We start from the raw sequence: 12,961 nt of genomic DNA, 5'->3' as shown, positions 1-12,961 counted from the left end.
ATTGATCAGATACATACCACCTGTCTAACCTTCCAACCCTACTACAGTAGTGATCAGATACATACAACCTTCCAACCCTACTACAGTAGTGATCAGATACATACCACCTGTCTAACCTTCCAACCCTACTACAGTAGTGATCAGATACATACCACCTGTCTAACCTTCCAACCCTACTACAGTAGTGATCAGATACATACAACCTGTCTAACCTTCCAACCCTACTACAGTAGTGATCAGATACATACCACCTGTCTAACCTTCCAACCCTACTACAGTAGTGATCAGATATATACCACATGTCTAACCTTCCAACTCTACTACAGTAGTGATCAGATATATACCACCTGTCTAACCCTTCCAACCCTACTACAGTAGTGATCAGATACATACAACCTGTCTAACCTTCCAACCCTACTACAGTAGTGATCAGATACCTGTCCAACCTTCCAACCCTACTACAGTAGTGATCAGATACATACAACCTGTCTAACCTTCCAACCCTACTACAGTAGTGATCAGATACATACAACCTGTCTAACCTTCCAGCCCTACTACAGTAGTGATCAGATACATACCACCTGTCTAACCTTCCAACCCTACTACAGTAGTGATCAGATACATACCACCTGTCTAACCCTCCAACCCTACTACAGTAGTGATCAGATACATACAACCTGTCTAACCTTCCAACCCTACTACAGTAGTGATCAGATACATACAACCTGTCTAACCTTCCAACCCTACTACAGTAGTGATCAGATACATACCACCTGTCTAACCTTCCAACCCTACTACAGTAGTGATCAGATACATACCACCTGTCTAACCTTCCAACCCTACTACAGTAGTGATCAGATACATACCACCTGTCTAACCTTCCAACCCTACTACAGTAGTGATCAGATACATACAACCTGTCTAACCTTCCAACCCTACTACAGTAGTGATCAGATACATACCACCTGTCCAACCCTCCAAACCTACTAGTAGTGATCAGATACATACAACCTGTCTAACCTTCCAACCCTACTACAGTAGTGGTCAGATACATACAACCTGTCTACACTACAGTAGTGATCAGATCATACCACCTGTCTAACCCTACTACAGTAGTGATCAGATACATACAACCTGTCTAACCTTCCAACCCTACTACAGTAGTGATCAGATACATACAACCTGTCTAACCTTCCAACCCTACTACAGTAGTGATCAGATACATACCACCTGTCTAACCTTCCAACCCTACTACAGTAGTGATCAGATACATACAGCCTGTCTAACCCTCCAACCCTACTACAGTAGTGATCAGATACATACAACCTGTCTAACCTTCCAACCCTACTACAGTAGTGATCAGATACATACCACCTGTCTAACCTTCCAACCCTACTACAGTAGTGATCAGATACATACCACCTGTCTAACCCTCCAGCCCTACTACAGTAGTGATCAGATACATACAACCTGTCTAACCTTCCAACCCTACTACAGTAGTGATCAGATACATACAACCTGTCTAACCTTCCAACCCTACTACAGTAGTGATCAGATACATACCACCTGTCTAACCTTCCAACCCTACTACAGTATTGCTCAGATATATACCACCTGTCTAACCTTCCAACCCTACTACAGTAGTGATCAGATACATACCACCTGTCTAACCTTCCAACCCTACTACAGTAGTGATCAGATACATACCACCTGTCTAACCTTCCAACCCTACTACAGTATTGCTCAGATATATACCACCTGTCTAACCTTCCAACCTCTGCAGTAGTGATCAGATACATACCACCTGTCTAACCTTCCAGCCCTACTACAGTAGTGATCAGATACATACCACCTGTCTAACCTTCCAACCCCTACTACAGTCAGATATATACCACCTGTCTAACCTTCCAACCCTACTACAGTAGTGATCAGATACATACCACCTGTCTAACCTTCCAGCCCTACTACAGTAGTGATCAGATATATACCACCTGTCTAACCTTCAACCCTACTACAGTAGTGATCAGATACATACCACCTGTCTAACCTTCCAACCCTACTACAGTGATTGATCAGATACATACCACCTGTCTAACTTCCAACCCTACTACAGTAGTGATCAGATACATACAACCTGTCTAACCTTCCAACCCTACTACAGTAGTGATCAGATATATACCACCTGTCTAACCTTCAACCCTACTACAGTAGTGATCAGATACATACAACCTGTCAGATAACCACCTGTCTAACCTTCCAACCCTACTACAGTAGTGATCAGATACATACCTGTCCCCAACCTTCCAACCCTACTACAGTAGTGATCAGATACATACCACCTGTCTAACCTTCCAACCCTACTACAGTAGTGATCAGATACATACAACCTGTCTAACCTTCCAACCCTACTACAGTAGTGATCAGATACATACAACCTGTCTAACCTTCCAACCCTACTACAGTAGTGATCAGATACATACCACCTGTCTAACCTTCCAACCCTACTACAGTAGTGATCAGATACATACAACCTGTCTAACCTTCCAACCCTACTACAGTAGTGATCAGATACATACAACCTGTCTAACCTTCCAACCCTACTACAGTAGTGATCAGATACATACAACCTGTCTAACCTTCCAACCCTACTACAGTAGTGATCAGATACATACAACCTGTCATACCAACCTGTCCAACCCTACTACAGTAGTGATCAGATATATACAACCTGTCTAACCTTCCACCCTAGTAGTGATCAGATACATACCACCTGTCTAACCTTCCAACCCTACTACAGTGGTGATCAGATACATACAACCTGTCTAACCTTCCAACCCTACTACAGTAGTGATCAGATACATACCACCTGTCTAACCTTCCAACCCTACTACAGTAGTGATCAGATATATACAACCTGTCTAACCTTCCAACCCTACTACAGTAGTGATCAGATACATACCACCTGTCTAACCTTCCAACCCTACTACAGTAGTGATCAGATATATACCACCTGTCTAACCTTCCAACCCTACAGTAGTGATCAGATACAGTCTAACCTTCCAACCCTACTACAGTATGATCAGATATATACCACCTGTCTAACCTTCCAACCCTACTACAGTAGTGATCAGATACATACAACCTTCCAACCCTACTACAGTATTGATCAGATACATACCACCTGTCTAACCTTCCAACCCTACTACAGTAGTGATCAGATACATACAACCTTCCAACCCTACTACAGTAGTGATCAGATACATACCACCTGTCTAACCTTCCAACCCTACTACAGTAGTGATCAGATACATACCACCTGTCTAACCTTCCAACCCTACTACAGTAGTGATCAGATACATACAACCTGTCTAACCTTCCAACCCTACTACAGTAGTGATCAGATACATACCACCTGTCTAACCTTCAACCCTACTACAGTAGTGATCAGATATATACCACATGTCTAACCTTCCAACTCTACTACAGTAGTGATCAGATATATATACCACCTGTCTAACCTTCCAACCCTACTACAGTAGTGATCAGATACATACAACCTGTCTAACCTTCCAACCCTACTACAGTAGTGATCAGATACCTGTCCAACCTTCCAACCCTACTACAGTAGTGATCAGATACATACCACCTGTCTAACCTTCCAACCCTACTACAGTAGTGATCAGATACATACAACCTGTCTAACCTTCCAACCCTACTACAGTAGTGGTCAGATACATACAACCTGTCTAACCTTCCAACCCTACTACAGTAGTGATCAGATACATACCACCTGTCTAACCCTACTACAGTAGTGATCAGATACATACAACCTGTCTAACCTTCCAACCCTACTACAGTAGTGGTCAGATACATACAACCTGTCTAACCTTCCAACCCTACTACAGTAGTGATCAGATACATACCACCTGTCTAACCTTCCAACCCTACTACAGTGGTGATCAGATACATACCACCTGTCTAACCTTCCAACCCTACTACAGTGGTGATCAGATACATACCACCTGTCTAACCCTACTACAGTAGTGGTCAGATACATACAACCTGTCTAACCTTCCAACCCTACTACAGTAGTGATCAGATACATACCACCTGTCTAACCCTACTACAGTAGTGATCAGATACATACAACCTGTCCAACCCTACTACAGTAGTGATCAGATATATACAACCTGTCTAACCTTCCAACTCTACTACAGTAGTGATCAGATACATACAACCTGTCTAACCTTCCAACCCTACTACAGTGGTGATCAGATACATACAACCTGTCTATCCTTCCAACCCTACTACAGTAGTGATCAGATACATACCACCTGTCTAACCTACTCAGTAGTGATCAGATACATACAACCTGTCAACCCTACTACAGTAGTGATCAGATATATACAACCTGTCTAACCTTCCAACTCTACTACAGTAGTGATCAGATACATACCACCTGTCTAACCTTCCAACCCTACTACAGTAGTGATCAGATACATACAACCTGTCCAACCCCTACTACAGTAGTGATCAGATATATACAACCTGTCTAACCTTCCAACTCTACTACAGTAGTGATCAGATACATACAACCTGTCTAACCTTCCAACCCTACTACAGTGGTGATCAGATACATACAACCTGTCTATCCTTCCAACCCTACTACAGTAGTGATCAGATACATACCACCTGTCTAACCCTACTACAGTAGTGATCAGATACATACAACCTGTCCAACCCTACTACAGTAGTGATCAGATACATACAACCTGTCTAACCTTCCAACTCTACTACAGTAGTGATCAGATACATACCACCTGTCTAACCCTCCAACCCTACTACAGTAGTGATCAGATACATACCACCTGTCTAACCTTCCAACCCTACTACAGTGGTGATCAGATACATACCACCTGTCTAACCTTCCAATCCTACTACAGTAGTGATCAGATATATACCACCTGTCTAACCTTCCAACCCTACTACAGTAGTGATCAGATACATACAACCTGTCTAACCTTCCATCCCTACTACAGTAGTGATCAGATACATACCACCTGATCAGATGATCAGATACATACCTGTCTAACCCTCCAACCCTACTACAGTAGTGATCAGATACATACAACCTGTCTAACCTTCCAACCCTACTACAGTAGTGATCAGATACATACCACCTGTCTAACCTTCCAACCCTACTACAGTAGTGATCAGATACATACCACCTGTCTAACCTCCAACCCTACTACAGTAGTGATCAGATACATACAACCTGTCTAACCTTCCAACCCTACTACAGTAGTGCTCAGATACATACCACCTGTCTAACCTTCCAACCCTACTACAGTAGTGATCAGATACATACCACCTGTCTAACCTTCCAACCCTACTACAGTATTGCTCAGATACATACCACCTGTCTAACCTTCCAACCCTACTACAGTAGTGATCAGATACATACAACCTGTCTAACCTTCCAACCCTACTACAGTAGTGATCAGATACATACAACCTGTCTAACCTTCCAACCCTACTACAGTAGTGATCAGATACATACAACCTGTCTAACCTTCCAACCCTACTACAGTAGTGGTCAGATACATACAACCTGTCTATACCCTACTAAGTGATCAGATACATACCACCTGTCTAACCCTACTACAGTAGTGATCAGATACATACAACCTGTCTAACCTTCCAGCCCTACTACAGTAGTGATCAGATACATACCACCTGTCTAACCCTACTGCAGTAGTGGTCAGATACATACAACCTGTCTAACCTTCCAACCCTACTACAGTAGTGATCAGATACATACCACCTGTCTAACCCTACTACAGTAGTGATCAGATACATACAACCTGTCCAACCCTACTACAGTAGTGATCAGATATATACAACCTGTCTAACCTTCAACTCTACTACAGTAGTGATCAGATACATACAACCTGTCTAACCTTCCAACCCTACTACAGTAGTGATCAGATACATACCACCTGTCTAACCTTCCAACCCTACTACAGTAGAGATCAGATATATACCACCTGTCTAACCTTCCAACCCTACTACAGTAGTGATCAGATACATATCACCTGTCTAACCTTCCAACCCCTACTACAGTAGTGATCAGATACATACCACCTGTCTAACCTTCCAACCCTACTACAGTATTGCTCAGATATATACCACCTGTCTAACCTTCCAACCCTACTACAGTAGTGATCAGATACATACCACCTGTCTAACCTTCCAACCCTACTACAGTAGTGATCAGATATATACAACCTGTCTAACCTTCCAACCTTACTACAGTAGTGATCAGATACATACAACCTGTCTAACCTTCCAACCCTACTACAGTAGTGATCAGATACATACCACCTGTCTAACCTTCCAACCCTACTACAGTATTGCTCAGATATATACCACCTGTCTAACCTTCCAACCCTACTACAGTAGTGATCAGATACATACCACCTGTCTAACCTTCCAACCCTACTACAGTAGTGATCAGATACATACAACCTGTCTAACCTTCCAACCCTACTACAGTAGTGATCAGATATATACCACCTGTCTAACCTTCCAACCCTACTACAGTAGTGATCAGATACATACAACCTTCCAACCCTACTGCAGTATTGATCAGATACATACCACCTGTCTAACCTTCCAACTCTACTACAGTAGTGATCAGATACATACAACCTGTCTAACATTCCAACCCTACTACAGTAGTGATCAGATACATACCACCTGTCTAACCTTCCAACCCTACTACAGTAGTGATCAGATACATACCACCTGTCTAACCTTCCAACCCTACTACAGTAGTGATCAGATATATACCTGTCTAACCTTCCAACCCTACTACAGTAGTGATCAGATACATACAACCTGTCTAACCTTCCAACCCTACTACAGTAGTGATCAGATACATACCACCTGTCTAACCTTCCAACCCTACTACAGTAGTGATCAGATACATACAACCTGTCTAACCTTCTAACCCTACTACAGTAGTGATCAGATACCTGTCCAACCTTCCAACCCTACTACAGTAGTGATCAGATACATACAACCTGTCTAACCTTCCAACCCTACTACAGTAGGTATCAGATACATACAACCTGTCTAACCTTCCAACCCTACTACAGTGGTGATCAGATACATACAACCTGTCTAACCTTCCAACCCTACTACAGTAGTGATCAGATACATACCACCTGTCTAACCTTCCAACCCTACTACAGTGGTGATCAGATACATACAACCTGTCTAACCTTCCAACCCTACTACAGTAGTGATCAGATACATACAACCTGTCTAACCTTCCAACTCTACTACAGTAGTGATCAGATACATACAACCTGTCTAACCTTCCAACCCTACTACAGTAATGATCAGATACATACCACCTGTCTAACCTTCCAACCCTACTACAGTAGTGATCAGATACATACCACCTGTCTAACCTTCCAACCCTACTACAGTGGTGATCAGATACATACAACCTGTCTAACCTTCCAACCCTACTACAGTAGTGATCAGATACATACCACCTGTCTAACCTTCCAACCCTACTACAGTAGTGATCAGATACATACCACCTGTCTAACCTTCCAACCCTACTACAGTAGTGATCAGATACATACAACCTGTCTAACCTTCCAACCCTACTACAGTAGTGATCAGATATATACCACCTGTGAGTGATCAGATACATACAACCTTCCAACCCCTACTACAGTATTGATCAGATACATACCTGTCTAACCTTCCAACCCTACTACAGTAGTGATCAGATACATACAACCTTCCAACCCTACTACAGTAGTGATCAGATACATACCACCTGTCTAACCTTCCAACCCTACTACAGTAGTGATCAGATACATACCACCTGTCTAACCTTCCAACCCTACTACAGTAGTGATCAGATACATACAACCTGTCTAACCTTCCAACCCTACTACAGTAGTGATCAGATACATACCACCTGTCTAACCTTCCAACCCTACTACAGTAGTGATCAGATATATACCACATGTCTAACCTTCCAACTCTACTACAGTAGTGATCAGATATATACCACCTGTCTAACCTTCCAACCCTACTACAGTAGTGATCAGATACATACAACCTGTCTAACCTTCCAACCCTACTACAGTAGTGATCAGATACCTGTCCAACCTTCCAACCCTACTACAGTAGTGATCAGATACATACCACCTGTCTAACCTTCCAACCCTACTACAGTAGTGATCAGATACATACAACCTGTCTAACCTTCCAACCCTACTACAGTAGTGGTCAGATACATACAACCTGTCTAACCTTCCAACCCTACTACAGTAGTGATCAGATACATACCACCTGTCTAACCCTACTACAGTAGTGATCAGATACATACAACCTGTCTAACCTTCCAACCCTACTACAGTAGTGGTCAGATACATACAACCTGTCTAACCTTCCAACCCTACTACAGTAGTGATCAGATACATACCACCTGTCTAACCTTCCAACCCTACTACAGTGGTGATCAGATACATACCACCTGTCTAACCTTCCAACCCTACTACAGTGGTGATCAGATACATACCACCTGTCTAACCCTACTACAGTAGTGGTCAGATACATACAACCTGTCTAACCTTCCAACCCTACTACAGTAGTGATCAGATACATACCACCTGTCTAACCCTACTACAGTAGTGATCAGATACATACAACCTGTCCAACCCTACTACAGTAGTGATCAGATATATACAACCTGTCTAACCTTCCAACTCTACTACAGTAGTGATCAGATACATACAACCTGTCTAACCTTCCAACCCTACTACAGTGGTGATCAGATACATACAACCTGTCTATCCTTCCAACCCTACTACAGTAGTGATCAGATACATACCACCTGTCTAACCCTACTACAGTAGTGATCAGATACATACAACCTGTCCAACCCTACTACAGTAGTGATCAGATATATACAACCTGTCTAACCTTCCAACTCTACTACAGTAGTGATCAGATACATACCACCTGTCTAACCTTCCAACCCTACTACAGTAGTGATCAGATACATACAACCTGTCCAACCCTACTACAGTAGTGATCAGATATATACAACCTGTCTAACCTTCCAACTCTACTACAGTAGTGATCAGATACATACAACCTGTCTAACCTTCCAACCCTACTACAGTGGTGATCAGATACATACAACCTGTCTATCCTTCCAACCCTACTACAGTAGTGATCAGATACATACCACCTGTCTAACCCTACTACAGTAGTGATCAGATACATACAACCTGTCCAACCCTACTACAGTAGTGATCAGATATATACAACCTGTCTAACCTTCCAACTCTACTACAGTAGTGATCAGATACATACCACCTGTCTAACCCTCCAACCCTACTACAGTAGTGATCAGATACATACCACCTGTCTAACCTTCCAACCCTACTACAGTGGTGATCAGATACATACCACCTGTCTAACCTTCCAATCCTACTACAGTAGTGATCAGATATATACCACCTGTCTAACCTTCCAACCCTACTACAGTAGTGATCAGATACATACAACCTGTCTAACCTTCCATCCCTACTACAGTAGTGATCAGATACATACCACCTGTCTAACCTTCCAACCCTACTACAGTAGTGATCAGATACATACCACCTGTCTAACCCTCCAACCCTACTACAGTAGTGATCAGATACATACAACCTGTCTAACCTTCCAACCCTACTACAGTAGTGATCAGATACATACCACCTGTCTAACCTTCCAACCCTACTACAGTAGTGATCAGATACATACCACCTGTCTAACCCTCCAACCCTACTACAGTAGTGATCAGATACATACAACCTGTCTAACCTTCCAACCCTACTACAGTAGTGATCAGATACATACCACCTGTCTAACCTTCCAACCCTACTACAGTAGTGATCAGATACATACCACCTGTCTAACCTTCCAACCCTACTACAGTATTGCTCAGATATATACCACCTGTCTAACCTTCCAACCCTACTACAGTAGTGATCAGATACATACCACCTGTCTAACCTTCCAACCCTACTACAGTAGTGATCAGATACATACCACCTGTCTAACCTTCCAACCCTACTACAGTAGTGATCAGATACATACAACCTGTCTAACCTTCCAACCCTACTACAGTAGTGATCAGATACATACAACCTTCCAACCCTACTACAGTAGTGATCAGATACATACCACCTGTCTAACCCTACTACAGTAGTGATCAGATACATACAACCTGTCTAACCTTCCAACCCTACTACAGTAGTGATCAGATACATACCACCTGTCTAACCCTACTACAGTAGTGGTCAGATACATACAACCTGTCTAACCTTCCAACCCTACTACAGTAGTGATCAGATACATACCACCTGTCTAACCCTACTACAGTAGTGATCAGATACATACAACCTGTCCAACCCTACTACAGTAGTGATCAGATATATACAACCTGTCTAACCTTCCAACTCTACTACAGTAGTGATCAGATACATACAACCTGTCTAACCTTCCAACCCTACTACAGTAGTGATCAGATACATACCACCTGTCTAACCTTCCAACCCTACTACAGTAGAGATCAGATATATACCACCTGTCTAACCTTCCAACCTACTACAGTAGTGATCAGATACATATCACCTGTCTAACCTTCCAACCCTACTACAGTAGTGATCAGATACATACCACCTGTCTAACCTTCCAACCCTACTACAGTATTGCTCAGATATATACCACCTGTCTAACCTTCCAACCCTACTACAGTAGTGATCAGATACATACCACCTGTCTAACCTTCCAACCCTACTACAGTAGTGATCAGATATATACAACCTGTCTAACCTTCCAACCTTACTACAGTAGTGATCAGATACATACAACCTGTCTAACCTTCCAACCCTACTACAGTAGTGATCAGATACATACCACCTGTCTAACCTTCCAACCCTACTACAGTATTGCTCAGATATATACCACCTGTCTAACCTTCCAACCCTACTACAGTAGTGATCAGATACATACCACCTGTCTAACCTTCCAACCCTACTACAGTAGTGATCAGATACATACAACCTGTCTAACCTTCCAACCCTACTACAGTAGTGATCAGATATATACCACCTGTCTAACCTTCCAACCCTACTACAGTAGTGATCAGATACATACAACCTTCCAACCCTACTACAGTATTGATCAGATACATACCACCTGTCTAACCTTCCAACTCTACTACAGTAGTGATCAGATACATACAACCTGTCTAACATTCCAACCCTACTACAGTAGTGATCAGATACATACCACCTGTCTAACCTTCCAACCCTACTACAGTAGTGATCAGATACATACCACCTGTCTAACCTTCCAACCCTACTACAGTAGTGATCAGATATATACCACCTGTCTAACCTTCCAACCCTACTACAGTAGTGATCAGATACATACAACCTGTCTAACCTTCCAACCCTACTACAGTAGTGATCAGATACATACCACCTGTCTAACCTTCCAACCCTACTACAGTAGTGATCAGATACATACAACCTGTCTAACCTTCTAACCCTACTACAGTAGTGATCAGATACCTGTCCAACCTTCCAACCCTACTACAGTAGTGATCAGATACATACAACCTGTCTAACCTTCCAACCCTACTACAGTAGGTATCAGATACATACAACCTGTCTAACCTTCCAACCCTACTACAGTGGTGATCAGATACATACAACCTGTCTAACCTTCCAACCCTACTACAGTAGTGATCAGATACATACCACCTGTCTAACCTTCCAACCCTACTACAGTGGTGATCAGATACATACAACCTGTCTAACCTTCCAGCCCTACTACAGTAGTGATCAGATACATACAACCTGTCTAACCTTCCAACTCTACTACAGTAGTGATCAGATACATACAACCTGTCTAACCTTCCAACCCTACTACAGTAATGATCAGATACATACCACCTGTCTAACCTTCCAACCCTACTACAGTATTGCTCAGATACATACCACCTGTCTAACCTTCCAACCCTACTACAGTTGTGATCAGATACATACAACCTGTCTAACCTTCCAACCCTACTACAGTATTGCTCAGATACATACCACCTGTCTAACCTTCCAACCCTACTACAGTTGTGATCAGATACATACAACCTGTCTAACCTTCCAACCCTACTACAGTATTGCTCAGATACATACCACCTGTCTAACCTTCCAACCCTACTACAGTTGTGATCAGATACATACCACCTGTCTAACCTTCCAACCCTACTACAGTTGTGATCAGATACATACAACCTGTCTAACCTTCCAACCCTACTACAGTAGTGATCAGATACATACCACCTGTCTAACCTTCCAACCCTACTACAGTAGTGATCAGATATATACAACCTGTCTAACCTTCCAACCCTACTACAGTAGTGATCAGATATATACCACCTGTCTAACCTTCCAACCCTACTACAGTAGTGATCAGATACATACAACCTTCCAACCCTACTACAGTAGTGATCAGATATATACCACCTGTCTAACCTTCCAACCCTACTACAGTAGTGATCAGATATATACCACCTGTCTAACCTTCCAACCCTACTACAGTAGTGATCAGATACATACAACCTGTCTAACCTTCCAACCCTACTACAGTAGTGATCAGATATATACCACCTGTCTAACCTTCCAACCTACTACAGTAGTGATCATATACATACAACCTTCCAACCCTACTACAGTATTGATCAGATACATACCACCTGTCTAACCTTCCAACCCTACTACAGTAGTGATCAGATACATACAACCTTCCAACCCTACTACAGTAGTGATCAGATACATACCACCTGTCTAACCTTCCAACCCTACTACAGTAGTGATCA

At 42.5% G+C, this 12,961-nt stretch overlaps 1 long non-coding RNA gene across 1 annotated transcript; it reads right to left on the bottom strand.

The window, feature by feature from the left end:
• Positions 1–715: 715 nt before the first annotated feature.
• LOC127918096 (uncharacterized) lies at positions 716–12,514 on the bottom strand. The gene is made up of 3 exons (XR_008098778.1): positions 12,426–12,514; positions 6,009–6,104; positions 716–878 (listed from the first exon to the last, which is right to left on the bottom strand). It is a non-coding gene; the product is annotated as an uncharacterized LOC127918096 (long non-coding RNA).
• Between the last annotated feature and the right edge of the window lie 447 nt (positions 12,515–12,961).

The sequence above is a fragment of the Oncorhynchus keta genome, unplaced genomic scaffold, assembly GCF_023373465.1.
Source record: "Oncorhynchus keta strain PuntledgeMale-10-30-2019 unplaced genomic scaffold, Oket_V2 Un_contig_1316_pilon_pilon, whole genome shotgun sequence".
Taxonomy (NCBI): Eukaryota; Metazoa; Chordata; class Actinopteri; order Salmoniformes; family Salmonidae; genus Oncorhynchus; species Oncorhynchus keta.
The sequence above is the reverse complement of the archived record's forward strand: the minus strand, read 5'-3'. Positions and strand labels throughout refer to the sequence as shown.